This window comes from Chroicocephalus ridibundus, chromosome 12 (assembly GCF_963924245.1).
Source record: "Chroicocephalus ridibundus chromosome 12, bChrRid1.1, whole genome shotgun sequence".
Taxonomy (NCBI): domain Eukaryota; kingdom Metazoa; phylum Chordata; class Aves; order Charadriiformes; family Laridae; genus Chroicocephalus; species Chroicocephalus ridibundus.
In genome coordinates this window covers 1,078,895-1,105,649 of record NC_086295.1, presented here as the reverse complement: position 1 = coordinate 1,105,649, position 26,755 = coordinate 1,078,895, and the positions used below count along the sequence as shown (strand labels likewise).

Below are 26,755 nucleotides of genomic sequence, written 5' to 3'. Positions count from 1 at the left end.
TGCGCAGGGAAGCGTCCTTCTGGATTGTTTCTTGTATTTTCTTGGAAAGTCTGCTTATTACCCTATCAATTAAGTTTTTCAATTATTCATTTTTTTGATGGAAGCATTTCTTGTTTTAGTTGAAAACCTGTCAACTAAATAAATAACATCAGAAACTTCTAACTTAGTGATTATGACACATGATTCTTCTCAATGAGACAGTATTTTCTCTTTCCATAGGTTATGAGCTAGGGTCCTTCAAAGACCTCACTGTCCTGTTATACAAAGATGAAAGCAATAATTAATTGCAGTGGAAGACCTGAAATGGTAGAAACATTCTCTGTCGCTTGTAGAGTGGCTCTTACAGCTTCAATTCACAGTGGAAGTGGCACGGATCAGTCCCTCGGTAGTTTTTTCTCTTTCATCTCCTGCAGTTTGGGGGCTTTATCACATCAGCAGCTTCGTTTTGTTGTGTATTGCTGTGGGATGCTTTCAGAGTGATTGCTGCCAGCTTTAATCTCATAGTCCTGTGATTTACAGAGATAACTTCTGATTATCTTTCCTCACCACCCCTGTTTTTTAAAAGCTAGTTCCTAAATTCATTTAAGTCAGAAGAGATTTTGCTGCCAATTTTAATGTGGACAAGATGTGACCTATGCCACTTCAGTATTATTTTTTAAGAGTGGCAAAAGTACTTTCATTTCTAAGATTTAAGATATATCTATCCTTGGGCATAAATAAGAAAGTGTCTTCAAGCCATGGCTTTTCTTTCTAAAAACTTGAGTTTGTATGTAACTGACATTGGCTGGAAAACTCACTTTACTTTTTCTGCCAGCACATCACCTTCAGGTTTTCATTGTGCCCTTTCTGTTCCTTTCTGCCCATCGCTGATACTTCACTCTCAGGAAGCGCAGAAAATAGCGTAACGTCATCTCTGCACTTGGAAGTACAATAGATACCTCCACAAGGTAAATTCATTTTCTCTATCTATTCTGAGATAAACTGTCTGATAAAGCTAAAGGGAGTTGTGTCTTTCAGTCCTATAAAGAAGACAACCCGAAGTTTTAAGATCTGGGATCAAAAACTTTAGCACTTCAGTCTAATCAACGTGGAATGCTGTATTTATGAAGCACGGTAACCGTGCTTCATCCAAAAAGGCCGGTTGCTTGTGAGGTTCACCTTCATGGTTTGCAGCTCCATAACCAAAACTGTTTCTGCTTCTGGGTTCTGGTTGTCTGATACAGCGGGAGAACCATTTGGGGCATTTTGGAAGTATCTTACATTATGGCTGATTCTCAACTCTTCAAATACTTAGTCTAATCTTGATTCAGATCTGAAGTTAATTGGGATTGTATTTTCAGTGTCGAAGTGTGAGAAGGGCTGTATTATACTGAAGAAAATGAACAAGCTGTTTCTGAAAGCACATGGTGCTTTGCTTCTAGGTCTCTCCTGGATGTTCCTTTCTCTGTGTCTGTTCCTTAGTGGGATACTCAGACTAGTTCAGTGGAGCTCAGCTGTTCTTTGTCACTTTAATTACTGTAATCAAATGGCTGAACTCCTTGTGTGTTTGAGAAGAGGAAAAGTTTTAATATCCTGTTTAACCTCTCACTGGTTTTAATATTTCCATGAATGGAAGTTAAGTGAAGGCATCTGGCATGTTTAGTCTCGGTAAATAATGGAACTTCTCTCTGACATATCAATTATACTGAAATCATGACTACTATAAAACTTAAACAAACTTCAGACCTGATCTTGGGAACTCAGGTGTGCACAAGTAACACTTCACTCATTTGTACATAAACTAAAATTCACAAGTGAAGTTTTATCTGTTGAGCCAAAAAAGAGAAATACAAGCAACTCCTGCAGCAGTAGGTTCGTGGCTTTTCTTCTACAAACACCAGTTAGCATCAGAGTGGGTCGCACCGTGCTACACTTGGCATATAAATCCAGTAAGGTGTGTGTAACAAAGAGCTTACAGTCATTCTTCTAAGGTCCTGAAATGAAAACCTAGAGGTTTGCTTTTTGACTTCAGGAAACTGCCTAGAGCCTGCGTCACCCTGGACGGGGCAGTGCTGTGCTGGCACTATGGCAGCCCACTCGAAGCACCTTCGTTACGGTGCGTACGTAGCACGTTGCTGATGTGGCTGTGCTGGGTACGAAGCTAGTTTTCCTCACCTTCCTCAAGCGTCTCTGAATGTATTGCTGTTTAACTGCTCTCAAGGCATAGTTTTCCCTGTGCTCCGTGTTTCCATGGTCAACCCAGCAGGCTTCTAGAGGTCCAAGTACGCTCACTGCGTGAACAGAAGTTTGCGGTATATATGGGCAAATGGACTAAAGCAGAACTGCAAAGCAGGCATAAAAAAAAAAGTCTCCAAGCAAATATCCTGAGCTCAGATATTGCTGTGACTGATGTGTCTTCTCTGCCAAGCGTACAAACAGTAATGTATTCTGAACTGCATTCTAGAACTGCAGAGGGAGATGAAAGGAAGACCCCCTACCTCTCCGCAGACAAGCCCAGAGGGGTTGCAGAGTATTACCAAGGTGAATCCTCTAGGGAATAATGAAATTGGAATTGCTTTAGCCGCGGTTTAAAGGTTAATGTTCTTGTGATGAATGATATGACAGCATATAAATCACACTCTGCTCATTTCTCAGTGTTGAGCTTTTTATTGTCTAAATTGACCAACCAGGAATTTTTTTTTTTTTTCCCCAATTTGTTTACTGACACAATGAAATGCAGAACTGTCTGGATCTCTGTTGGCAATGCCTAGGCCAGGGTGTGGTGCGTGGGTCTTTCCAAACCCCAAAACCCAAATCAACCAAAACCCCACAAATTACAAAACAGTGTAATGAAAAGCAGGAAAATACTAATGTCTTCTATAAATTTGCAAGGGTAAGGTTTAGTTTAATGGGATATGCAGGGGGTAAGCTGTGTGTTAAAGGTAGTAAGCTTGTTTTGTGAAACTTAGAATTTATTTGCTAGTTGCATTCTGAGGAGATTTGGAAGGCTTTCTTATCAGGCAGTGATCTTACTTTCTCTAGCAGATCTCCACTTCTGGGTAGCGGACCTCCTGCCAGTAAAATTATTTTTCCTTGTCCTGTTGACACTTCTCCAGCTGCAGCCCAAATCACCCCAGGGTGAGCACAAGCAGTGAATTGCCCTGAAAACAGTGGAACTGCTACAGATTAATTTCTTGTAGAGTTTGACTTCGTTCATTTCCGTACTAACTGTGTTAATGGCGTTACCCGGCTCCCTGGCCTCCCATTATCAAATGCTTTTCACTTCAGTGACCAGAACCCCTCATGTTCTCTTGGCTTACCCACAAAATATCCCTCTCTGGCCACAGCTCCCTGGTGAGTTCCCCAAGGCGCAGGTGGCCCCTACGCTCTCGCTGCTCTGCTTCGCTCCCCGCTGCCTGCACCCGGCTGACCTACGCATCCGCAAGTCTTCCCCTTCCTGCGAAGGCACCACTAACTGCCGGCACCTAGGGCCAGAAACTGGTTTCCACAAACCTTTAGAAACAATTAAATAATAATAAGAATAAAAAAGACATCTATATGACTTTATTAATTTTAGTTAAGTTGTCCAGAAAAATAAAAGGTTGTTTGCGGGTAATGTAGATGGACAGCACAATTAGATGCATCTTTTTTATTATTATTTTTTAGTTTTAGATTGAAAATAGAAAGATATAAAGTTACCTTACACAACACAATTTTCTCTTTAAGACTTAATATATATATATTTGCTTTCAAATTATAGGATTTTTAGAATAATAAATACTAAGAGTTTTTTCTTAGAAGTGTGTATTTTTTTCCTGCAGCTCAAATGTCAGAAGTTTCAGTCATATCTCTCAGCACTGCAGTGTTAAAACCCAAGTAATTTTTTTTTTTTTAAATCTTACTCAACTGAGCCTGCTGAAGAGTAGCCTCAAGTTTATTTCATTCTTTTATATTTAGACTGTCCAAGAGTGGCTGGCAATGAGTTCCCTTTAATTAAGACTCTTAGCATTGTTCTGGGTTTTTTTGAGTTAAGAATACGATGTTTCATTGTTTGCCTTCCCGGTATCCATCTCCTAGCTCTGCCGTTCCCTGCTGTGTTCTCCACTAGTATGTGTTCATCCCCTTCTCGACTGACATAATGGAATATCCCCAGTTTTCCTGGCCTGCCAGGAGGCTTATGCAAACTGATGAGGCATCTGAGGGATGACAGTGGCTTTGTGAAATGCGTTTCACTGTTACTTTATGTTCTGCTCATTGTTTCCATCTGTAAAGAAAGAAAGGAGTCCCAGGAATAAACTGATACAAATACTAACTTTTAGCATAAGTAACTCTGAAAGAATGGGATGTTTACCCTTAAGTGTTTATTCGTCCTGCAGAACAGTAATCTGGAATAGTTTGTCCACAAAGCTAAACTAAAAGATTTTTATAGGTGTTTTTGTTTTGCTTTAGTCTTCTGGTTACCACAAACGATACAGAAAGTTTCCAATAATATGTATGTGCTACACTGTAGTGTTAAATTACTGTGTTACTTTTCACATCCCAGAATGAAGAAATGTTTGTCTTAACAGAGATTTTGGGCACAGTAACCATCCACATCTTACTAACTTCCTGTGTTACACACCAGCAACAGCCCTTTGAGTTCCAATTACCTAATGGCAGCTACTTTGTGCAGAGAAAACACTGTTAGTTTAGGAACCAAAGTGTAATAAAAATAAACCTGTTAAACTAATGAGTATTCTGTAGATCAGCCGCAGCAAGTCATTGACTTGATGAAGGTAAACATTTTAAACAGACCAATAATAAAGAGTTTGGATTTTAGACAAGGAAGAATTTATGTAGAAAATAGCAACACGTTAACAAAAAATAATTTCCTCTAAATTTGCTATCAGAAAATGAACTTGAGTAACTTTTAATTATGAAGAAGCTTAACATACTAATGGTTTCTGCTTTCATGTAGCATTTTTCTCTACTCATACATCGTGTCCTCTTGCCCTGAAAGCTCATAGGAAGGGGTAAAGAACACAAATAAACGCTCTGCGGGTTTTCTGTGTGTAACTTCAATCAAATTGTTCCATCGTTAGTGCAAAAGAAAAGTGGGAGGGTGAATCCCCAAAACAGTTTGCATCCTTGGTGTGTGCAGTAGCTCTGTCGTCCTGGTTATAAGAAACGGAATATACTATGCTCTCCATGCTCAAAATACGAAGTAGCCTGCATATGGTCAGTTCTTAACTGAATGTCGTGGTAGTTCTGCCTATGGAGTGTGTTCTCTTCTAGTTCTACCTTATTTAGTCCTCAGAAGTGGGTTTTTTTCCTTTGGAAATTTTAGGCTATCTGGATGTTCCACCAGAAAGAGACGGAATGAAGGCTCCGAAGAGAGGTGCTCTATCCTTCCTTAAAATAGTTGAATATGCTGTGTTCCAAAAGAATTTCAGTGCTTATTTACCTATAAAGGAGTATGCTTGGTCATTCTGAGTTCACATATGGTAAAGGGCTGTATGTTTTAATTGGCTCTTATTAGTTCTCTGAAATGTAAAAGCAGCAATGTTATGATTGCATTTCAAGGATCTCTTGTGTGTATATATTTTTATTCAAATCTAATCCCTCTTTAGAAATCACAGAACCCTAAAAACATTTAGGCTGGAAGGGATTTGTGGAGGTTATCCAGGCCTTGAGCTTCCTGCTCAAAGCAGGGCCATTTTGTAAGTTAAATCAGGTTCCTCAGGACCGTGTCCAGTCATGCTTTGAAAATCTCCAAGGATGGAGATTCCAGTCTCTGAGCAACTTGTTCCAGTGCTCAATCAGTTTCACTCTGTATTTTTTTTTCCATATATCCAGTCAAAATTTCCCTTACTGCAACCTGTGATCATTGTGCCTTGTCCTTTAACCATGCACCTCTAAAAAAGAGTTTAGCTCCAGGTTCTCTGGGCAGCGAAGACCACAGGTTGCTCCTCAGACTCGTGTTTATTGGGCTGACCAAAGCCACGTCCATTGGCCTTCGTCCCACGTGCTCCAGGCCCCTCACCCTGAGAGACTGTTGGGTTTGTTCATCTCTGTTGTGAAACGAGCATTCCAAGATGGGACGTGATATTCCAGATCCAGATGCAGCCTCACACCTGCCGAGTAGAGGGGACCGATTGTTTCCCCTGACTCGCTGGCTGTGGGTTACCAAGCGCTGGCCTTTGTCGCTGCCCAGGCATGGGCTGGCTCCCGCCCGCATGGCCGAGTGGGACCGGACACCCCTCTGCTGAGCTGCCCCTTCGCCCGGTGGCTCCTCTCCTGAGCTTGCTCTTCAGTTGAAGCCCGTTCCAAAATCCCCTCTCAGTTCCTTCTCAACGCTGTTGCCCCTTACTTAAATCACTTCTGTAGTAGTGCCAGTCAACGCTGTGAAAAAGACATTGCCTATATGTTAATTAGGGCCAAATGTTCAGTAAGTCTATATTGTCACTGGTGGCAAAGTAGCTAAGTGAGCTTGCAGCACGTGCAGATTTAGTCTGGTTTGGGTCCTGCTCAGCTCGTGGATTTGGGCTTACGGAATCACAGAATCTTCAGAGTTGGAAGGGACCTCTAGAGATCATCTAGTCCCACTCCCCTGCTAGAGCAGGATTGCCTAAAGCACATCCCTCAGGGCTGCATCCAGGCGGGGCTTGCAAATCTCCAGAGAAGGGGACTCCACAGCCTCCCTGGGCAGCCTGTTCCAGTGCTCTGTCACCCTCACCGTAAAGGAGTTTTTCCGTGTATTTGAACGGAACTTCCTATGTTCTAGCTTGTGCCCATTGCCCCTTGTCCTGTCGCTGGGAACCATTGAAAAGAGCCTGGCTCCGTCCTCCTTAAACCCACCCTTACGCTACAGTCTGTCTCAGTACTTGCACATTTTCTTGGCATAGTGTTTTTTGGTTTGGTTTTTTTTTTTAATTTCAAGTCTCTGATTAATCAAAGTCATCCTCAAAAGTTATGCCTTTTTTTCAAAGGTGAGCAAAGAGGCTGTTTCTGATTTGGGGAGGTAGTGCAAAAAACACACGGATTGGTATGAGTTTAGTTTTCTTATTTTTATGTGCTATACTGTGAATATAAAAGCACCAATAATAACAGTAAAATAAAAGCAAATGTTATTAATATCCCATTAATTTAACAGATGGAAATGTAATCTTTTTACTAACAGATGGAGTCCAGATTCTGTGTAGTAAGTATTTTAGAAGTAGTTTGACATTTGAACAGGAAATGGATCAAGTGGATCTCTTCAAAAAATACACAAAAGAAAGAAGGGCTTCAAAAATAGTACTCTTTCCAGTCTGATACACAACTGATGTATCTTCAGTCCATCTTTAGTGAATGAATAAATAAAAGGACCCACTGATTAGGAGATATCTGTTCTATCTAGGTCTCAAAGTGTTTTATCACGTCGCCACATCAGCATCCCCATTTTTGCTGGAATAACTGGGCTCTGGCGGTATGAAGTACCCTTCCCAAGGTTGGCTTCTGCAGCACCATTAAATGCTTGTTCTGGAATGTGTAGTATTGTACCGTAGTCGATGCCAGCCAGATAAAATTGCTAAGTGTTAATTGCATTCACTCATCCATTTAGAAATGAGCATAAACAAATGCATCTGAAGCAATTAGTATCCTAATGTAAGAACTCACAAAATACCATGATAAAGGTATTGATTTTAAATATAAGCCAGCAGAATATTTATAGGAGCTGAAAAGCGAATTAAACCCTTTATCCATGTGTTTGGGGTTTTTTTGGTGTTTTTTTTTGTTTTGTTTTGTTTTTTTTTTTAAAAACCAGCCAAAAATACCCCCACAAAACAAACTGACTTACTTTTTTTCCATTTACTCCCAAAATGCAGATCCAGTTCTTTGTCTGGTAAGAAGTTCAGTCTTCAGCAAAAATCCTTTGCTGATTTTGGACTGAGTTTATTTATATTTGTTTTAGACATGTTTGTCCTTGGGGTGAGCCCATCTGTGATGAGAATTCCAGACTTTGTGGAACAAAATGCAGAGGAAGCATTTCACAACTGGAGAGAGCAGAGCTGGGCAGAGAAGGCGCTACTCACATGCAGCTGGAGCGCCCCCGTCCACAGGCGTTCAAGGCCCTCGTGATTTTTACTCTCTTTATCATCGGCAGTGTTAAGGCCTCCATTCTGAGGTCATAAAGATGTGTATAACTGAAATGAGTACACTGAGTTATTTGGGAGACGTAACCGAAGGGGGTTAACTGCCTGAAAGGAGAAATGAGGTCGTGTATTCGTTGGACAGCCTGAAATCCTTTGACTAGAATATTTTGTGTAAACTTTGTGTATGTTTTATGCAGTTGTCACTGGTAAATCCTTTAGAATCAAAGATAACAATGAGAGTGAGTGAAGAGACTTTATTTTTATATGTAAATTACTATGTTCTTATGGGTGCCAGGAATGTTGCATTGCACAATTCCTACCGCACTCAGCACGAGCCCTTCAGTTACTATGTTTAGTGAAGTAGCAATCTATTTGGGAAAAAGGGGATGGCATTAAATTTCGGAGATTAAACATTCGAAATCATGCAAATTAATTTGTAATAACTCCATGTGAATCTTCCATAACATGTTTGCGTTTTGAAGTATTCTGAAAAGTCTATAGCCCATCTTTTGTTTAAGTTGTGAGCAGCAGCTCGGCTTTTGCAGCCTGCAGGCAAACGCAGGGTTAACAGTTCAGTTCTGGTTTCAGTCTTCGTTGTAGACAGACTCTGTCCCATCACCATTGCACACAGAATGATTTAGACTAGGATCTTGGTTTTTCAGTGCCACTTGTGTAATTAGGGCTTAAAAAAAAAATCCATTTAGGAATGGGGTTGGCAACACTATAATAAGGAAGAAAGCACCTAATTTGTCAGATACTACTGAGAATAAGTTGTCAGAGATTGAGGAGGCCAGCTGAGTTTCTGGACTTTCTTCCCAATTTTTTTGAGTCCCTAGAGCAGAGTTGAGGTGAGTCTGGAGCCGTTTGGTTAAAACGCAAACATTTGTAGGTTTTATATATTTGATTTTCTTTGTATGTTCTATTTGCTGTTGCAATGGCTGCATTCTGGCTCCTCCCGGATGGGTCGCGCTGCCCGGCACGGAGGGCGCACTGCCCACTGCCCGGCGTGGGCCCTTCTGCCGGGGCGCAGGGGGGATGCCCAGGGATGGCCATGCCCTGGGGTCTGTGAGAGCGCCCTGTGCCCGGTGACAGCAGCCTTGGTGCGGGGCGATGGCGGGCAGAGGGCTGGGAAGGGAAGGATGGGATCGTTATGCCATGAGTTCCTCCATAACCACAGGTCTGAGAATGAGCTAGAACAGGCAGGGACAGGGGGTGGAGGAGTGCGTTCAGAGAAGCACTGTGGGGGAAAAAAGACTGAAAACTGCTTGACTGGATGTTTTAAGTACCTTTTGGTCTTAAAGACTGTGAATAAATGGAAATTCATTAGCAAACATTCTTGTCTGTAACATTCAGCTTTGCCTCAAGCTTTCAGAAGTCTTAAGTGTGTTAATACACATTTCCAGGAATGCTGAAAAATAAGGATCAGTGGTGGCCTTATGGTGAAAAAGTCGGCAATTAGAGTCTGTAAAGCTGACAGAGTAGAGAGCAAGTCTAAGCCAAAGAAGGTCTATCATTACATATTATTATTGGCTTTCAGTTGTTGCAGGCTTAACTGAGAATGCTCAAAGTACTTCTTGGTCCAGTATGTTTCCAAATTAATCCAAGCCTTGGTAATGAGGGTAATGACCAGGGGAGTAACTTATTATAGGTTTTTTCTTTTTTTTTTTTTTCCCCTCTTCTCTTTTTACAATCTGAAGAATATTTCATATTAAAACCTACTTAGAGCTGAAAAATTTCCAATACCAAGCAAAGTTTTCTGGTGCTTTTTAAAGTTTGGAATTGAAAATGTAGTGTTGAGGGAGAGATGAAATGAATATTCAAAAGGGGGCTTAGAGCTCCAAATATAGATGTATATATGTTATACTGTTGTCAGTTTGATTTTATAATTCTGTTTCCTGTTCATTTTATATTGGCTAAGTATGGGGAAGCTCACAAAGCTCCCTGTTCCAGTCCATTCTGCCTGGCTGCAGTAATGACTGACCAACTAGGGGCCAAATGCTACAATTGAAAATCTCTTCCTGTGTTTATTAGGAGAACCAACAAGAGTGGACATGCCAGTACTGTTAAAGCAATGGACTGTGTCTCGGGAGGCCTTGGTTTAGTTTCCATTTTAGGGTCCAAGCAAGTACACCTCTCTCAGTGCCATGGTTTTATATACGTAAAGCGAATACTTACTATTATTGCCTGTCCCTAGACTGTAAAAGGCAAAACAGGTCTCTTATGTATTTATAGTACTTCTGGAATGCACTTCAGTCTCATCTGTGATAGCTGAGCAGTGATGGTGTAAGGTAACGATCCTGTGAGTGGTTGGTTGTGCTGGCCCACATATCATGGATTTGCAGGGGAAAAATGATGGGTTTTCAGTGTCTGATACGGCGTGTGATACCGCTTTTGTCTGTGTTCCCGTGGGCGTCGTGGCGTGCATCTGATGCAGCGGTGCTGTGCTAAGGCCAGACACGCGGTTTCGCCTTCCTACTGTTACGCTTGGTCACCTATCTCAAACAACTGCTTGCTAGATTTAATTAGCCTAGAAAAGCAAAGAAAGGAAGGACAGGGAAAGTAAAAGTTGGGAAATGGCATTTATTTTTTGCTCTGAGATCTGTATCATCCATGGCTGATTATCATCGTGTACTTCTGAAATGGAGATTACAATTGTGCAAATACATAGTACAGGTCTAACTCAAATGTGAAATTAGAGCACAATGCCTTCAGGAAGTCAAAGGATGTGTGAATAAGGTGCAGGAACCAAACCTTTACAAACAAACAAAAGTTATTGAGTGTAATGGTCTCGGTTGTTACTGTCTGTTTGATGGGGTTTTTTCCCCCCCCAGAGTATAATGATAAAAATGTGACGTGAAGTAGCTTTTTTTTTTCTTGGGGAAGGAAAGAGTAAGTGACCTTGCATTACTGCAGAGCTGCTGACACGCAACGGAATGCTTTTTGTGTTAGACTACGGGATAAATTTGTCATTTTATATTAGAATTTTACTATGCCAAAAATACAGCCTAGTCAGAAAGCTGCATGTTTCAAATTTGCTTTTGTAATCTTATTTACATTAACTTGTGCTCATGAGTATTCTCCCTGAAGTCTGTGGTATGAATCCAGTCTTAATGAAATTATTTGTTGTTTATTTTTACTCATCTGGTAATTATACTTTGCTATCTGATTCTTATGCGACCCTTCAAGCAAAAGACTCAAGAACAGAAACAAAATCTTCTTTGCTTCTGCACTGGAGCCAGTTCTAAAGAAATTAAGAGTTCTTGTATCCTATTTAAAAACATCATACAATCTGGCAAGGAGTATTCATATGGCATTATGAAGGTTGCTTATGTAGTTCAGATTTTTAAATAAAGATGGGACTACGCATTAAAGCTATTTTTAATGAACGACGGTGATCTAATGTTGTAACTAGTTGCATCTGCCAGTAAGACTAAAAGAATCTTTGATAAATTGAGATATCCACACACACAAATACAAGATTGATAGAAAAACTATTAAGCTGTTATTAAAGTCTAGAAATAAAGCATAATATCATTTACATACAGTAAATACACAATATAAATATATAGTATTTAAAACATATTTTACTCTTGCTACTTAAAAGCAATAACAGAACTTTAAAAGAATTTAATCAACAGAAACGTATTCAGGAGGACTGCAAAGATTGCAAATTTTGAAGCATAGGTGTTGTTTTTCCAAAATTGCCGCTTCATATTTTGTATAAAGTTTGCAGAGGATTAAGATGAAGTTTATTTTCTGAGGCACAAGAATTGCTCTGCCATCTCCCCCGTCCTACTGATATTACTGCAAATTTTACACCGTCTTCTGTTCTTTCGTGGAAGTGATCAGAAAACATCCATCCATTTTCCAGACTCTGGCTATTTGTACTTATTCGTGCAAAGCATTTTCTCAAGATGTTTCAAAAACTAAGGTCCAAACTTTGTTTAAACAAATTAATAACATTAAAAAATTATTTGTATAGTCACTTTACTGTGGGGTTTGTTGATCCTGTTTAATATAAAATGCTCGTTGCTGATTAAAGCTTAAATCAGGGGAGGGGAAAAAACCAGGAACATCCTAAGAGATTGTTATTTTTGTTCCCCACGGGGTTGGTCAGCGATGTTAGCAGAGTTCTGGGCTAGAGCTTTTGTTGTGTTTGTTTGGGTTTTTTTAATCTTTGCCGTGGAAGAATTATGAGAAGTTCGATCAGCTCTTGTCTCGCAGACAAAGCAGTACCTATTGTTTGTGCTGATAATCTGTGGCATTTGGAGTAGTTTATTTTTAAATGGTCTTAAACTGTGCAGTAGCACAGTCTACTTTATTGCAGGCAATATAGAGAATTTAGAGGTTTTTTTTCAGTAGAGTACTGTATATCAAAGGTCCAGAATTCTAATAAAAAGTATTAGACTTAAAATAAAAAAAGTAAAATATTTTTTTCTTAAAAAAAATCCAAAAGAAAAAGGTGTATGCAGGTAATTCCCTTACAATTAAGACAGACACGTATCTCCTGTTCCACGATACGTTACTTCCTCAGTAGGGTGAGACTGACAACTTTATCACACTGGGGTTAATCATGAAGGTCTAAAGACCTTCTCTGAGAATCTCAAAGTGGAAATGTTGATTTATTGAATGGAAGCTTTTTTTAAATGTTCCAATTTTGGTCGTTTGTTACAACCCAAACTGGATATCAAGTCAAATAGATGTTTACAACCAATGCAGGTTGACACACTAACGTTTTCCCCCACTGAAAATTTGCTTTTGAGGTATGTGAAAGGTCTTATTTGAAGATTCTAATTTTCTTTAAATGCTTGATTTTTCTTTCCTTGTGGAAAACTTTTACAAATGAAAACGCAATCAGATTTTGACTCATATTTAAGTTTTGTAGTTGTAAGATTATTTTTTGAAGGAGTAGAAGACCTTTGAGCCGCACCAGCGGTTTCGCTGACTTGAACTTTAGATGGATATGTACAATTTTATCTGGACTGTAGAATTAGGCTAACAAAACAGTATGCCGGTGGTAGCTTTTCTTCTGGTCTTAAATATTTTATGCATGACATATAATGGAGTTTATCGATTAAGTGGCTATCTCAAATATAATAGAGGTGATTTGCCTTGATTCTTTCTATGATTGCATAACTCAGTTTAAGAATCTATGAATATCTTCAGAAAAGGAGGAGGGGAAGATGAAGTCAAAGGACTGACAGTTTATATAGTGTGCTCAGAAATTGAATAAGTAGAAACCCTGGATGGATTTAAAGAGTATTAATGGAGATTTTATCAACCCATTTAAGATCTTGCATCTAATCAACTGTGAATTAGTCTCAAAGGCACTTGGTTGACAGTGACCACGTGCAAAATAGTTGCTGTGAGGAATATAGTACAAACTATTTCCACAAATATTGTTGGCTCAAAAACAGCTGTGGGAAAGTATAAAGGAAATGTACTTTGGGGAGAAAATTCTGGTTTCTGCTCCCACTCCAGATTATTTCACCCTTCAGAACGTGTAGGGTCCCACGTGGTGTAATTGTTCCATCCTCTTGAAGCTTAGAACCAGGGATCTTTTCCAGTTAGATTATTTCCTTTCCGACGTGATTTGGTGTTTTCCTCTCATTTTCATTTCTTAAGCTGAAATAAAGTTATTGTGCCACTTATGGGCATGGGACGAGTGAAAAAAGTGTATGTGCTCATAAAGGGGTTCTAGTGGAAATCAACAAAAATTATAGAGGTAAATGTAGTTTTGGTAACCACAGCCACCTCTAAGAGATTACTTCACTGATTTTTTTAAAATGTCTCATTTCCTGTACAATGATTCCAGTGGAGGAAATGGAGCTCAAATGTTTTGGTTCTGAGAATTTTTTCTTCCTTTGGAAATTTTGTAACACACATAACACATGCACTTTTATTCCCATTGTTACACAATAAAAAGGGAACGATTACTGATTTCCTGGTTCACTACCAGTAGGTTTTTGTCCCGAAGCATAGACTGTTAATTATGTATATTGTTGGTAGAGGTTCACTTTTCTTGTACAGAAGGCTTAAATTCTTTTCCTTCCCTGGCCGTTAGATTTGTAGGATGACTTCTAGGTAAAGCGTGCAGTGAATATCCAAGTAACTCATCTTTAGTCTATACTGCGATAAACCTCCTTGCTCTAGGGGTATTTGAGAGTTCTTTCTTGGCTTTTTTTTTTTTTTTACAGAAAACTTTTTTTTCCATTTAGCCTTACCTTCGCCTTTACTTTAGATCATAAGGTCATCTTGTGTTAAGCAAAGGATGGTGTAAACATAATTCTGAAGATGCGCACATGCGATCAAGACGTGGTCAAGCATCTAACGAAAAGTTCCATATGAGAACGGAGCAGACCTCAAGTAAAACCTCAGCCTAAATGCACTAGTAGTGTGATCTGTCTTCAGCATCATGGGTTGCTTATCCGCCTGTAATTGTACAAGAAATTCTTTGGGTTGGTAACCATGTGTTTTCAAAACTGCAAGGTACCACCACTTAATAACAATTTTCCTGTTAATTGTGTTTCTGCTAATAGCATATGACTAGACTGAAAAATGTAGGTAGTTTTAATCAATAGTGCCACCTTTTGCACTGTTTTAAAGATGCAAGTGCTTTCTATTTTAGAAAATGAATTAATTTTACAAGCCTAAGATTTTTCATCTGTTTAGTTCTTGTTCTTGTAAGTCTTGTTTTCAGGGCAGCGTGTGTAACTTGAGGATTTTAGGCAAACCCGTGCTGTAGTTGGTATCATCCCTGTTGGACGCGCAGTGTTCGCCAGCGGCAGCGCGCCCAACGCCCTGCTCCTGTCCAGCGCTCGCTGCCTGGTGGTTCCCACAGCTCCAAACGGCTTCTCTGGGAATCGCGTGCTCGTGCCTGAAGCAAACGCTGGGTTTGCTTTATTCCGTACAGTTATCTCATGGAAACCCCCGGTGCCCGTTCCCCTGGCCCTGTGGCACGGCAGCCGGGGGGTTTGCCGGCGCCGCGGGGGCGGGCGGTCCGCCGGGCTGCTGGGTGGCAGCGTCGGGCAGGCCGTGCCGGGGCACCGTCCTCGAACGCGTGAGAATCCATTGAAAGGCTTGCGCAGGTTAGTTGTCTTGCTTAAATATAGTTTTCTTTACTAAGTAGATTTTTTTTTTTTTCTTTTGGCCACTCCATTACTGACAGCTTTTTTCTCAAGGGGCAGCTTTCTCGCACTGGGGCTGCTAAATTACCCGATGTATTTTGATTACTTAGGTCCAGAAGAGCTGCCTCATTGTTTGGGCTCATGTCAGTGAAGAATTCAAAGCAATAATGTTGTTAGGCAGTAATTTCTCTATATTAAAATAAACGTTAAAGCCTCTTAAAAAGAAAATAAGGAATACCACAGATTTAAGAACTACTGTGTGATAAGGCCTCAGGGGAGACCTGTCGCTCTCTGCAGCTCCCTGAAAGGAGACTCTAGTGAGGGGAGTCGGTCTGTCTCCCAAGTAACAAGTGATAGGATGAGAGGAAACGGCCTCAGGTTGCCCCAGGGGAGGTTTAGGGTGGATATTGGAGAAAACTTCTTCACGGAAAGGGTTGTCAAGCATTGGAAGAGGCTGCCCAGGGAAGTGGCTGAGTCACCATCCCTGGAGGGATTTCAGAGATGTGTAGATGTGGCACTGACGGACATGGTTTAGTGGTAACTCGTCAGTGCTAGGTTAATGGTTGGACTCAGTCTTAAAGGTCTTTTCCAACCTAAATGATTCTGTGATAGTCTTATGTCTAAATTTTGTCTTGTGTTCTCCTTAAAGTCTAACTAGCACCAGTTATATTTATACATGATGATGAATGCATTGATACGTACTGCCCTTCACGTTCCAGTTGCAGATCTCTGCAGTGTTAGGTTTTGTCAGCATGGCAGTTCATTGTTACATGAAGTTCCTTTAGGGAACGCTGTATGAAAACCAAGGGCTATGTAAATCATAGCACAAGAGTGCAAATGGCTAAAATTCTGCTGTTATTAAATCCTTTATTTGTTTGTATGTGAGGAGTTATTAACAGCCATATAAATTGTTATGTTTAACAAAATACAAATTGTGATTTATGAAGTGGAATCTAATTTCTTTAGAATTCTTTCGAGATTTTAAGATCTTAAAGTATGATTTAGCCATACGTAATTATTAACATGTAATCAGGAATGTATTTGGAAGAATTTGTGTCTATCGCTCTTTGACTGTATTACCTCTCTGGATCTCCCTTTTGAAACAGAAGAGCTCATTGCTCTTCTTTGAACCCCAAAAGCTTTTCTGCAATAGTTTTCCTTGAAAGCGGGTCCAATGCATTGTCAGGAATTTGTATTTCCGTAGGGTTATCTCTAATTTAATTTAAGCCAACAAATTCTGCAAATTGCTGTTTGTCCTCAATCTCTTTCAGATGGTAAAAGGTGTCATTCTTGTTGACTTGTCTACTATTCAACCTAGAACAGCCTCAGGTTTAACAAAAAATGAGTTGCGAAGTTACACAGAAGCGTCTGTCCCTGTCCTGATTCAGCCTGGTGGGTGGTCTCTCAGCTGCTGAAGTTGATCACAAAGAACTAGACGAAGCAGTGTCAGACTTCACGTTGCACAGCGGCTGCAGAGCTCTTTAGTGTGTAGTCATTACACAATATACAAGCTGCTTATGGTGTCTTTTCATTGCTTTCTAGCAGTGCAGCCTGGCACAACTTCCAGATCAGCAAGGTCACCGTAGATGTTTGCCACAATTAGCTTTCACAGAACTTTCACTAAACTTAAACTTTAAAAGCTGTCCTGAATTGAGATGTAAATCCTGGTCTAAACTTTTGTGACATCACCCATTGATTTAATTGGGTTTGGGCTAGTTCCTTAAATCTTGTGACAGCTATTACGGTGCATGCTTAAAAAAACCCACCCCACAAGCAAACCAAAAAACTCTTAAAAACTTGTCTTTGCATCACTTTACTGCCCCTGGATATTTCCAGGGCTTGCCTCCCATACATTTTTGCGTGCTAAAATATAAAGTTGTTGAAGCGTATTCTCTCAGAACGCTCTATTTCCATTTTGCATCTCTTAAGAGGTTCTCCTTTTCTTTTCTTTGAATGTGTCAACTTTGAGCAATATTGATGTTGATAATAAAACTGAGAAACTATTGCTGCAAGTGCATTTATATTTCATTCACACTTGACTTCTGCCTCTGCACCTACTTGGCAAGCAGTAGCTCATTTTCAAGACACTGATGGCTTACTACCAAGTTCTTCCCACGGCCAAGGAGCAGCAGTTGAAGACTGCGTTGTTTCAGAGCACTGGAGGTAATTGCTTGGTGACAGGCAGAGCTTAATGTGTTTGAACTGCCTAAAGGGATGAGCTGACTCTAAAGAACTGCAAAAATTACAAAACTCCATAAGCAAACAGGGCCTGGCCCCAAGCTTACATTTCAAAGGGGTTGTGTGACCTGTCAGCTAGTGCTGGGATGCAGCATGGGAATCCCTATGTTATACAAAGGGACAAAATTAGGAATGCACTTTTGCATCCAGTGAGGATACCCAGAGGGAGCACACATATTATGGAAAGCATGTGTAACATGTCATGAAAATGTGGAAAAAACCCAACTGGCTGCTTTCCTGCATGCCTGGCAGCCAGGTATTCAGAAAGGTGGGCACTGCTCTAATAAATAACGTATTCTCTGTGTGTTTAAAAGTGCTACGTACACATTGTACACATCATACACTCGGTCACTGCCTGCGTCTCTTGCATATGTGCAGTGTCTGTCCAGAGGAACACAATGCACATGAGGGTGATGCAAAGTCCCTCGCCTCTTGCAGGCTTTATTTGTTGGCGCCACGGAGGCGGCTACTCAGTGCTACGAGGCATCCAGACATTGTGAAATGGCCACATTCTCTCACTGTAGAAGTCCATCAGAGTGAGAAGAATAGCATTTCAGGAAGGAACTGGGCCTGAAGAAAGTAAGCAAGAGGGGTTGTGATTAAAATTAAGGGAGGAGGATTTAAAAATAAATAGAATGCTCTGGAAAACACATTTCCCAGAGCAAGAAGTGTTGTAGGCCAACTTCCCCACACCCCTGCCCCCGGCTGTGCTCTCTGTGGTCCATGCCCAGTCTTCTCGAGGCAGATTTCTTACTGCTACGGATTGCCAAAGGTGTAACAGCAGGAATATTCCCAGCACTGGCATAATTTAGAGCATTTACTTTCAAAGAAAATATTTTATTCAGGTGTCAGAAATCTCCTGATCTAAGGCGGGGGGGGGAAGGGAAGGAAAAGGGGAGTTCGGGCTAATAAGCTGTATTTCATTGGTGATGAAGCATTTTTCTTGAGAGGACTTTTTTAAAGAAAGAAGTGTGGGAAAAAATTGGAATCCAAACATGAACAAAGATAATTCAATTAACAGGCTGAATTAAAGACCTTAAGCGTGTAGAAAATCCCTCTTCCAGACTGGCCCCACCACAAAAAAAGAGAAAGTTTCTCTAAAAGCCAGGTATGAGACCCAAGAACGGAGAAGCAACTGTTAGCACTTGGTTGGAATGATAGCTCAGGTTTTTATAATTGCTATCCTCACAAAAGATTGAAGCAGATAAAAAAAAAAAAAAAAGTTGATTTAAGCTAAACACAACTAACCAGAACTAATTTTCTTCCTCCCCTCTCCCACTAAATCCTAACTTTATCCAGTTTCATATCCTCAAAAGCAAAGAATTTTGTGGATTCTCCAATTTTTTGGATCGTGGTCCAGATGTTAGATAAAATTCTGATGGATGTTGTATAGACATTACTACACTTCTGAATAAGGTGAGGTGGGTCTGTACTGAGGCTTCTCAGAGATATTGATGAACTAATTGAGTTATCTAGCACTGATTCTGACTTTTCAGAGTTTTAATCAAATTTCTCTGGTAAGTTCTTTCTCCTTGAATCAGCATGCCAAGTATTAGCCTGCACTGTGTCCATCAGTCGTAAATATTCCCACAGCATGAAACAAACCTATTTTGTTTAAATGCAAATAAGTCATTGGATTTCATTACACAACAAATTTTGCCTTAGGTTATGTGTAGTCTTTGAAAGTGACTGTAATGTAGTCCAAGCTTTTAATATTCCTGTCTAGTGGTTCTTTTTATTATTATACTCTTCTTTTTTGTTTGCCTGAAGTGGAAGAGATTATCTGTACTCTAACGTAAGCCTTCAGAATATCCCACTATGGAAAGGTTATGGGACTGAGCCCTATTTTTTTGACAGAATAAATAACTTTTGAACAAAAGGCTTCACTATGTTGTTAGCCAGATTCTCTTACTTCCCTTGCACTGCTGTTTGTTAAGATGAAATGGATAATATTACCTTCGGTAGTCCAAGAGAAGGCAGCGGGTTGAGATGTAGCCAAAAATACCAGAATTAAGAAAATGAGATGTGCGCTGTTAGCCAAGGAAATTATTTTCTTGTAGCAGTGGGAACAGCAGCTCTCACCGAGAAACTAAGCCCAAACCTTTGGCAAAATTAGGATTAGCGGTTACAGAGCAGTTTCCAGCAGCAATGTGACTCAGGATTCCTGTAAGAATGGGAGGTCTGTTTAAATGTAACAGCCTGATAAGAGGACTTTTTGGTTTTGATCTCCCAAGAAATTTAATGGTAAACTCCTTGAGTGTTTTTTTAGGTCCATCTGTAAAAATAACGTAATTGGGATGGAGACTAAATTACAGCATTCTTCTTTCTTGTTCTATTACAGTTTTCTGACCCTAATTTCCTGCTTCCTTGCTTGGTTTGAATTGGACCGGTTCATGAGAAAATCTTCCCATAAGGCATAAATTCTGTCGGGGGGAGAATTCTTTGTAGATACTTGTTCTATGAATTGGAATAATAAACTATTATAATACTACTATGGATTTGAAAGCTACTTTGGTCAATAGCAGCAAGTCTGAAACTTTTTTATTTCATTATTATTCATTTTTCAGTTAATCCCACTGTGCTGTTTGAGATAATTCGTTTGCTCTGTGTTTTCCTTTGGTGAAAATGCAAACCCTTCTTGTCCTCCAAATGCACGCGCATCCTATGGGCTTGTGTTACTGATGTGCCTGTGCTTCAGCTGAAGCTCTGAATGGATGTTTCTGGAGAACACACCCTAAATGTTTTGCAAAGTACTTCATAAATATGTTTAGACATAATGCAGGTTATTCGCAGTCTTGAATCAGTGATGTGAAGTGCGTTATGTTCTTCATGTGAGAGACTTGGGGGTACTGAATTCAATACGGCTGTTCTTTGGTTGCATCCATGTAGGCTGTTGCTGGTATTGTTGGCTACATGTGCTAATATTCTGTAACATCTTATTCTGAGGGTTTGTATTTACTTTTGATTATTTTTTTTCTTTTCTTATCAGGTCAAAGAGTTTGACGTTTCTAGCACAAGAGCATATTATTTCCAAATCCAAAATTTTTCTTCTGTTTACATTTATGATAAACTTTCTGAAATCCTTTGCAGCATTTTTTAAAAGTTTTTTTTGGTTTGCAGCTTTGTTAAGGTTATGACCAAATAACATAATTTAATCACCTTAAATTGTCTTTGAATGCTGATCTGAATCTCTTGTACACAAATCGGTAGTAATTGTCTTGGGCAATATATGTCCACATGTTTTGACACTCCAATTAAATAAGCTGGGTGTATTGGGTGAACAGATACTGTATATATTAAAAAAAAAAAAAAAAATCTAACTGCAGCTGCTTTTGTGACACAGCAGGTTTTTAATGCTCCCTTCAAAGGTGCCGCTGGGGAGCTTCTAGGCACTGCGTTATTTATGATGTTAATGTTGTGGTAACACTGGCTTCAGGGGAGGGACTTTTCAAAGCTCTAGCTGCTTAACCGCACAAGGAATTTCATGCTCCCAAGGCCCTTAGCTACTTTTGAAAAATCACACCACATGAATGAACCTAACTGTGAGGACAGATACAAGACCATCATTTGGATTAAATGGACCCACTTAGTGCAGAAAAAATACAGAAAATTTATGGAATTAAATTAAAAACGTTGACTAAGATCTGCAAATATCCATGGGTATCTCCATGGGTAAATCTTTGTGGATCTGGGTGAAGATTGCATACCAAAATAACTAAAAATAGTTACTAAACTACGGTTTTCTGGACAAAAATAATTTAGATTTTGGATTCTGGTCTGAAGCCTGTTGAAATAAAAGGAACTTTGACTCTGCAAAGTATAATGCTTGGGGTAGTTTTTGAGATCCTTTCTTTCATTGAATAGTACAAGGAGGCTCAATAAAGTCTGTAAGATTAGTCATTTAGTGCCTCTAGGGATACCATAGTGATTAACAGTGAAAAATATCCTGATAAATAAAATAATAATTGTATCTTGAGTGACTAACAGAGTGTGTGGTTGGATATAATCTGGAGGGAATTTTCTAAAACACTGAGTGTCTGTTCTTGCAAAATTAGTCATACCCAGTCAAAACATTTCAGTAGTGAGTACAGGAAAATATATCTTATTTGCATTCATACGCAAAGCTAGCTTTTCTCATGTGCTTGTGCTCTTTAGTGACTAATCCAAAATCAGAACCTAAGTGTGAAAGAACAAGGCCTCTCACTTTATATGTTCTACAACATGAGGATTTGGAAAAATAACAAAACACTTTTCAACAGACTTGTTAGATTGTTATATAAATTGGTACTTTTTCATCATTACACTCTTACATCTAATCTTCTGTAAGTGTTCTTGCTTATTCCTTTTTTTTTTTTTAATGAATGCATTTCTCAGTTCTGAGTTAAGGCTAGTCTTATGGTTTTAGGAGTGGCAGGTATTGTTACAAATACAGATGGTTTTGGTTCACTTCCAAAGTAAAAATTATTAACTAAGTGTTGGCAGCTGCATCTACCGTTTTATGTATATTTAAATCTATTTTATGGTAAGAGTTGTTTGTTCCACATACAAGGGTGGGAAGTGCACCTATACCCTGTAACCTGATCAACCTTTCAGAGGTCACGGTGGCAGTCAAGTCCTGGAAAGAACATTTTGACAAGAACAAAGCCGTTGAGGAATTCTCCTGAGTCCCGATGGCTTGGAATTGATATAATGCCAATACCTGCGATGAGTCTCTAAAACTCAAAAGTAGTCTTATTGATTTGGTTATAGTGCTTTGTAGATTCTCCATAAACCTGCTTTTTGTGGATGATACGGGCAGGTGATGCTGGGCAGGCTCCTGTGGTGCCTTGGTGCTGGCAGCAGGCTCATCACAGGGCGGACGAGCGTTCAGAACTGCTCTTACACTTTAGACTTTGAATTGCCAAACTAGAGGCGAGTCTCCCCTACCCCTGAAAAACGCTGGTCAACAGTGTGGCAATTCCTAAATAAATTGCCTCCCTGACCCTGCTCGTGGTCTCCTTTGGAGCACCCCATTTAAGCCTCCAGCCGTCACCTTTCCTGGTGTAGAGTTCCACTGTGCGCTCATCCCAGGCTGAGGCCTTGGGCTCTACCCTCTGTTGTTCATTTGCCATCTCCTTCAGCAGGTCAGGTCAACACCTGCGGTTCCATTCTCTGCAGTTTTATAGTACACATCTTGTTTCTGAAAAGTAATATGTTACTTAAAACAAAACACTTCAGAGAAAGCAATTTTTAAAAGAGCAATCGGTCTGACATGTCTCCACATCCAGCTTTCTCAAATGAGTGTTCTCCCTCTGTAAATTTAGTCTTGTGCTATGTCAGGTGTTTTGAACAAAGTGAAATCGCTCCCTCAACTCTCCTGAGTGGGGGTGAAATACTGAAAGACCCATCTCTTTTATTGTTACCACCATGCTTTAAATATCTAAAATGCCTTCATTTCCTGAAGGAGTCTTTCTTTAAGTATTTGGAAAACAAATACAATACCTGTTGTTGTAACATTCGCAGAAACTTCTTGTCCCTGAGGGGAGGGATGTGGGTTTAAGGTCTTCCTATGCCCTCAAATTTCATTTAATTTTATGCAGACATCAGGACGATAGTTCTGTATTCAAGATGCTAATACACTTGTATGTTTAAAAACATTTTTTTAAAAGAGAGAGAATTTAATAGCAAAAAAATCAGTAGATTCCATGTCACTAATTTCTTTGAAGTTGTAGAGGTTTTATCACAGATTTTGAATTAATGTCTTCCAATGTGTAGAAATCAGCAGATGATATGACCTGTTGATTGGTTCTAAAATTGTCTTGACAAATTGCAATCTCATAAATATTTTCTGTTTACCTTGAAGCTTGTTCTGAACGCTGCTGCTTCTGCTGTCCACTTCTCAAAGCTTGCATTTCTTTTTTTGTGAAGTGATACTTAGCTTTGTAATAAAGACATGTTACAGAGCTGTTCTTAACCGTCCTTTGTTAGGCCTTTAAAAATTGAAAAGAATGCTGTTGTGAATTAATATGTTTGATGATTCCTCCTAGTTAAAAAAAGGAAAAAAAGTCCCTGTCTGGCATGAGCGTCTGTGATGTTTGCAAGGTTCTGTGTTGTTATGATGTAGAATGCCAGGGAAAAACCCATAAAGTGCTATTGCATGGCGAAATTAGAGACGGTTTCTTCAGGGGAAAAGGGGAGTTCCCCCACATATGAAGAGATTCAGCTTTTGAACAACTTAACTCTACGCTTCTCCTGTTCTTGTTGGCATAACATTAATCCCAAACTTTCGACAGTTGGGTTTGTAGATGTAGTCTTAGATGAATGATCACGTGACTATGAAATATAGTGTAGAGATGACCAAATTAGTTTTAAATCCATCAGCTTGGTAAGAGCCATTTTAGACACAGTAGTGTGTAACACCATGGAAGCTAATTCCCTCTTCAAAAAAGGAGTTTTATCTGGGTGTTTGTGCACACGAGGTAAGTTGGCTGACACAGCGTTGCTGTGGCTAAACCACTTTCATACTTGAGCTAGTCGACTTTAAATTAATTTCAAAGTTAATTCATCTGTCCCTAGGCTGAAAAGCAGACAGCATTGTAAGGAAACTGTAAGTACAGAACTTAAAGAAAAACAGAAGTAAAATGTCTACTTGGCAAGTAAAAGGAGTCTGCCCCACTGCGGGGAATGGAAAGTGATCATTACCACACATCAGCCATCTGATTGTTTCTGGATTTTCTTTGTGTGTTTGCTTATCTTGTTTGAGTTTCTGAAACATTTAGTTTATTTTATTTTTATAAAACTGCTTGTGGTGATCCTTGGCCTTGTTCATATGCTGTGGTAGCTCCTTGCTGCACTGGAGCCCTCCATGGGTGCTCAGTAGATGCTGTGATGTTCTCCTGGGAAATTTCGGTGGGCAGAACAAAGAGATGGCATGAGGCTTCCTCGAGTCCTGCCCTCAGTTCCAGCTGTCTCTAGCGTGAAATATTCCATAGAGCTAGAGGTGATGAGAGTCCTTCCAGTGCAGATAATATGCGTTTAATTTTCAGTAAAACTTGGCAACAGAGGAAGAGACTGCATGGTATAAGAATAAATTGTCATCACTCCAACTGGAGCTTTTTCTTTAGACAACTTTTGAAGTGCCTGTCACTTAAAGATCTTCATGTACAGTTTCTTTTTTTCCTAAAAAGGTACACGATGGTGCTTCTGAAAATAAGCAACCTTCCAGTGTTTTTAGAACAAAAAAAGATTTACAAATATCTCCTTCAGCAGATTATATTTATCAGTTTTCCAATCTCTCTTCAAGATGAAAGGTGAAGGGGAAACAGTCTGACTTGAAACAAAGACATAAACCCTATCTTGTCTTTGAACTGTTTGCCAAGGAAGTAATGGGCTTACGGGGTTTACATGTGCAGTGCTGAATTTGCTGAGAACAGCAGCTTTTAATGAAGCATACAAAAATATTTGAAATCTAGATATATTTTGGTATGGGGAGGAGAAAAAGTATTTTTGTTTGAACAAACTGTAATTCTGGAATGCTTCTAAGTGTTCACCTATTCTGTAATATGCCAGAGCTGTTTTCTACATGTCTGTGTATCTTTATGTGCTTCAGTTTCAACTGAGCCTTGTATTCTAGAAGTCATTGCTTATATTTTGAAAATTAAAATAATTGTAATAGCCCTAAAATATGGCTTTAATCTACTAAGAGAGGCCATACATGGATTTTAACTTCTTGCTTCTGGTGAGGTTGAATTTTTAAGCATTCATTTTGCAAATACACCGGCTGGTGCATAACTTCATATGTGAAGCTATTTCCGTTGATTTCAACAGGACCATTCGTATGAGTAAGGTATGTGCATGGACGTTTGTAGGATCAAAGCACCATTAAAAACAAAACAGGCAGATAAATGTCATTACAACCACGATGGTCCAGCAGTTCTGCACTGATATATTTGTAGAAGATAGAAAAAATTACTAAAAATATATATTCAGAAAAGATAGGACCTGTCTCAGAAAATTTGAAAGCGTCATATATGAAAGCATCATGTAATAGGGACTCATAATAAGAAAGTCAGATTATTTTGCTGTAGAGCCTTCAGCTGTATAGTAGACCAATACCTTCCTGTACTGAATATGTGTAATAGACAGCCATGGAAGGACAAAAGGTCCCGTTAGGTAGACAAACTGGGAGCACAAGTATGTCACAAAGATTATGAGAAGCACAAAAGTTAAAGTTCTTACCAAGGAAGCTTTCTAAGCAGTGAGAAATTGTGCTAGGTCTCATACTGAAGGAGAAACGTAGGGAAGTGTTTAAAGCCAATTACTGATATCGGGACAGGCATTCACATAGCCAGGATCCATAAAGCGAAGTCACTGACCTAAGAAATACGAAAAAAGAGCTTCCGTGGCCCCCTCCCTTTTTCCTTCTCTTTTCCTATCTCTATTCCAAAAGTAGTATTTAAAAACACACAGTGCTTAACTTTTAAGAAAACATCGATACATACTTCAGCAAACTGCACACGTCCATTGTACAGAAAGCCCCAAATAGTTACTTTTTGGGTTCTGCTGTGCTTAAACAATCAGATGGCCAAAGAGCACGCAGAGTTAACGTGACGCGGCCAGAAACCTACGTGTGCTCTACCAAACAAGGTTGTTTTAAGGGGAAAAATGAGCCTCCCCGCATGGCATTTAGGATACTTAGACCATACTGAAAGCTGCTCTCCCCTGCTCCTCAGTGAGGTGCTGTCCTCTGCTCTAGCAGATGTTCTGCAAACACAGCGTTGTAACACGGAGCAGATCCTGCCCCGTTATTTCAGGTGTTGCGTTAGGCACCCTGTTTCTCCATCTCAGTCCCTACAGTCACACTTGAGCCGCCCTGCGGCTGATGTGAACCAGAAGTCTAGACAGAGGCTTTTTTAATCGTGGCAGTTTTCTAATTAGTTCTTCGGTTTACAATCTATCTGCTTACAACAAGGTAGTTTTAATACTCATTGCTAAGCCATCACACTTTCTTTTTATGGAAGACTATTGAAATTTCTCAAAAATTCTAGTATTGCAAATGTTCCAAGGCTAATCTGCTTTGTGATTAACAAACCTCCTGGGATTAGCCAAAGTCTGAAATCTTTGTTCCCTTTCCATTTATGAACTCACAGGCTTCATGCAAGAGAGAAGCACAACAATATGGATTTCTTTGGTTTCCCTAATACAGTTCAGAAAGCTTGTGAATGAAAAACTGTTTGTACTCTCATGGGACGTGTGACAAGCATTGTAACATATGGTGGCCACATCAGCTTTTCAGACCCAGCAGCAGCACAGTGCAGA

The 26,755-nt window shown here is 39.7% G+C and overlaps 1 long non-coding RNA gene across 4 annotated transcripts in view; it reads left to right on the top strand.

Moving 5' to 3' along the window:
- The first annotated feature begins 266 nt into the window (after positions 1-266).
- LOC134522236 (uncharacterized) overlaps positions 267-26,755 on the top strand; it is a 120,760-nt gene continuing 94,271 nt past the window's right edge. For all 4 annotated transcript variants that reach the window (XR_010072976.1, XR_010072977.1, XR_010072978.1 and 1 more), the window contains exons 1-2: positions 267-385; positions 885-947. This is a non-coding gene — a long non-coding RNA (uncharacterized LOC134522236). The remainder of the gene's footprint in view (positions 386-884; positions 948-26,755) is intronic.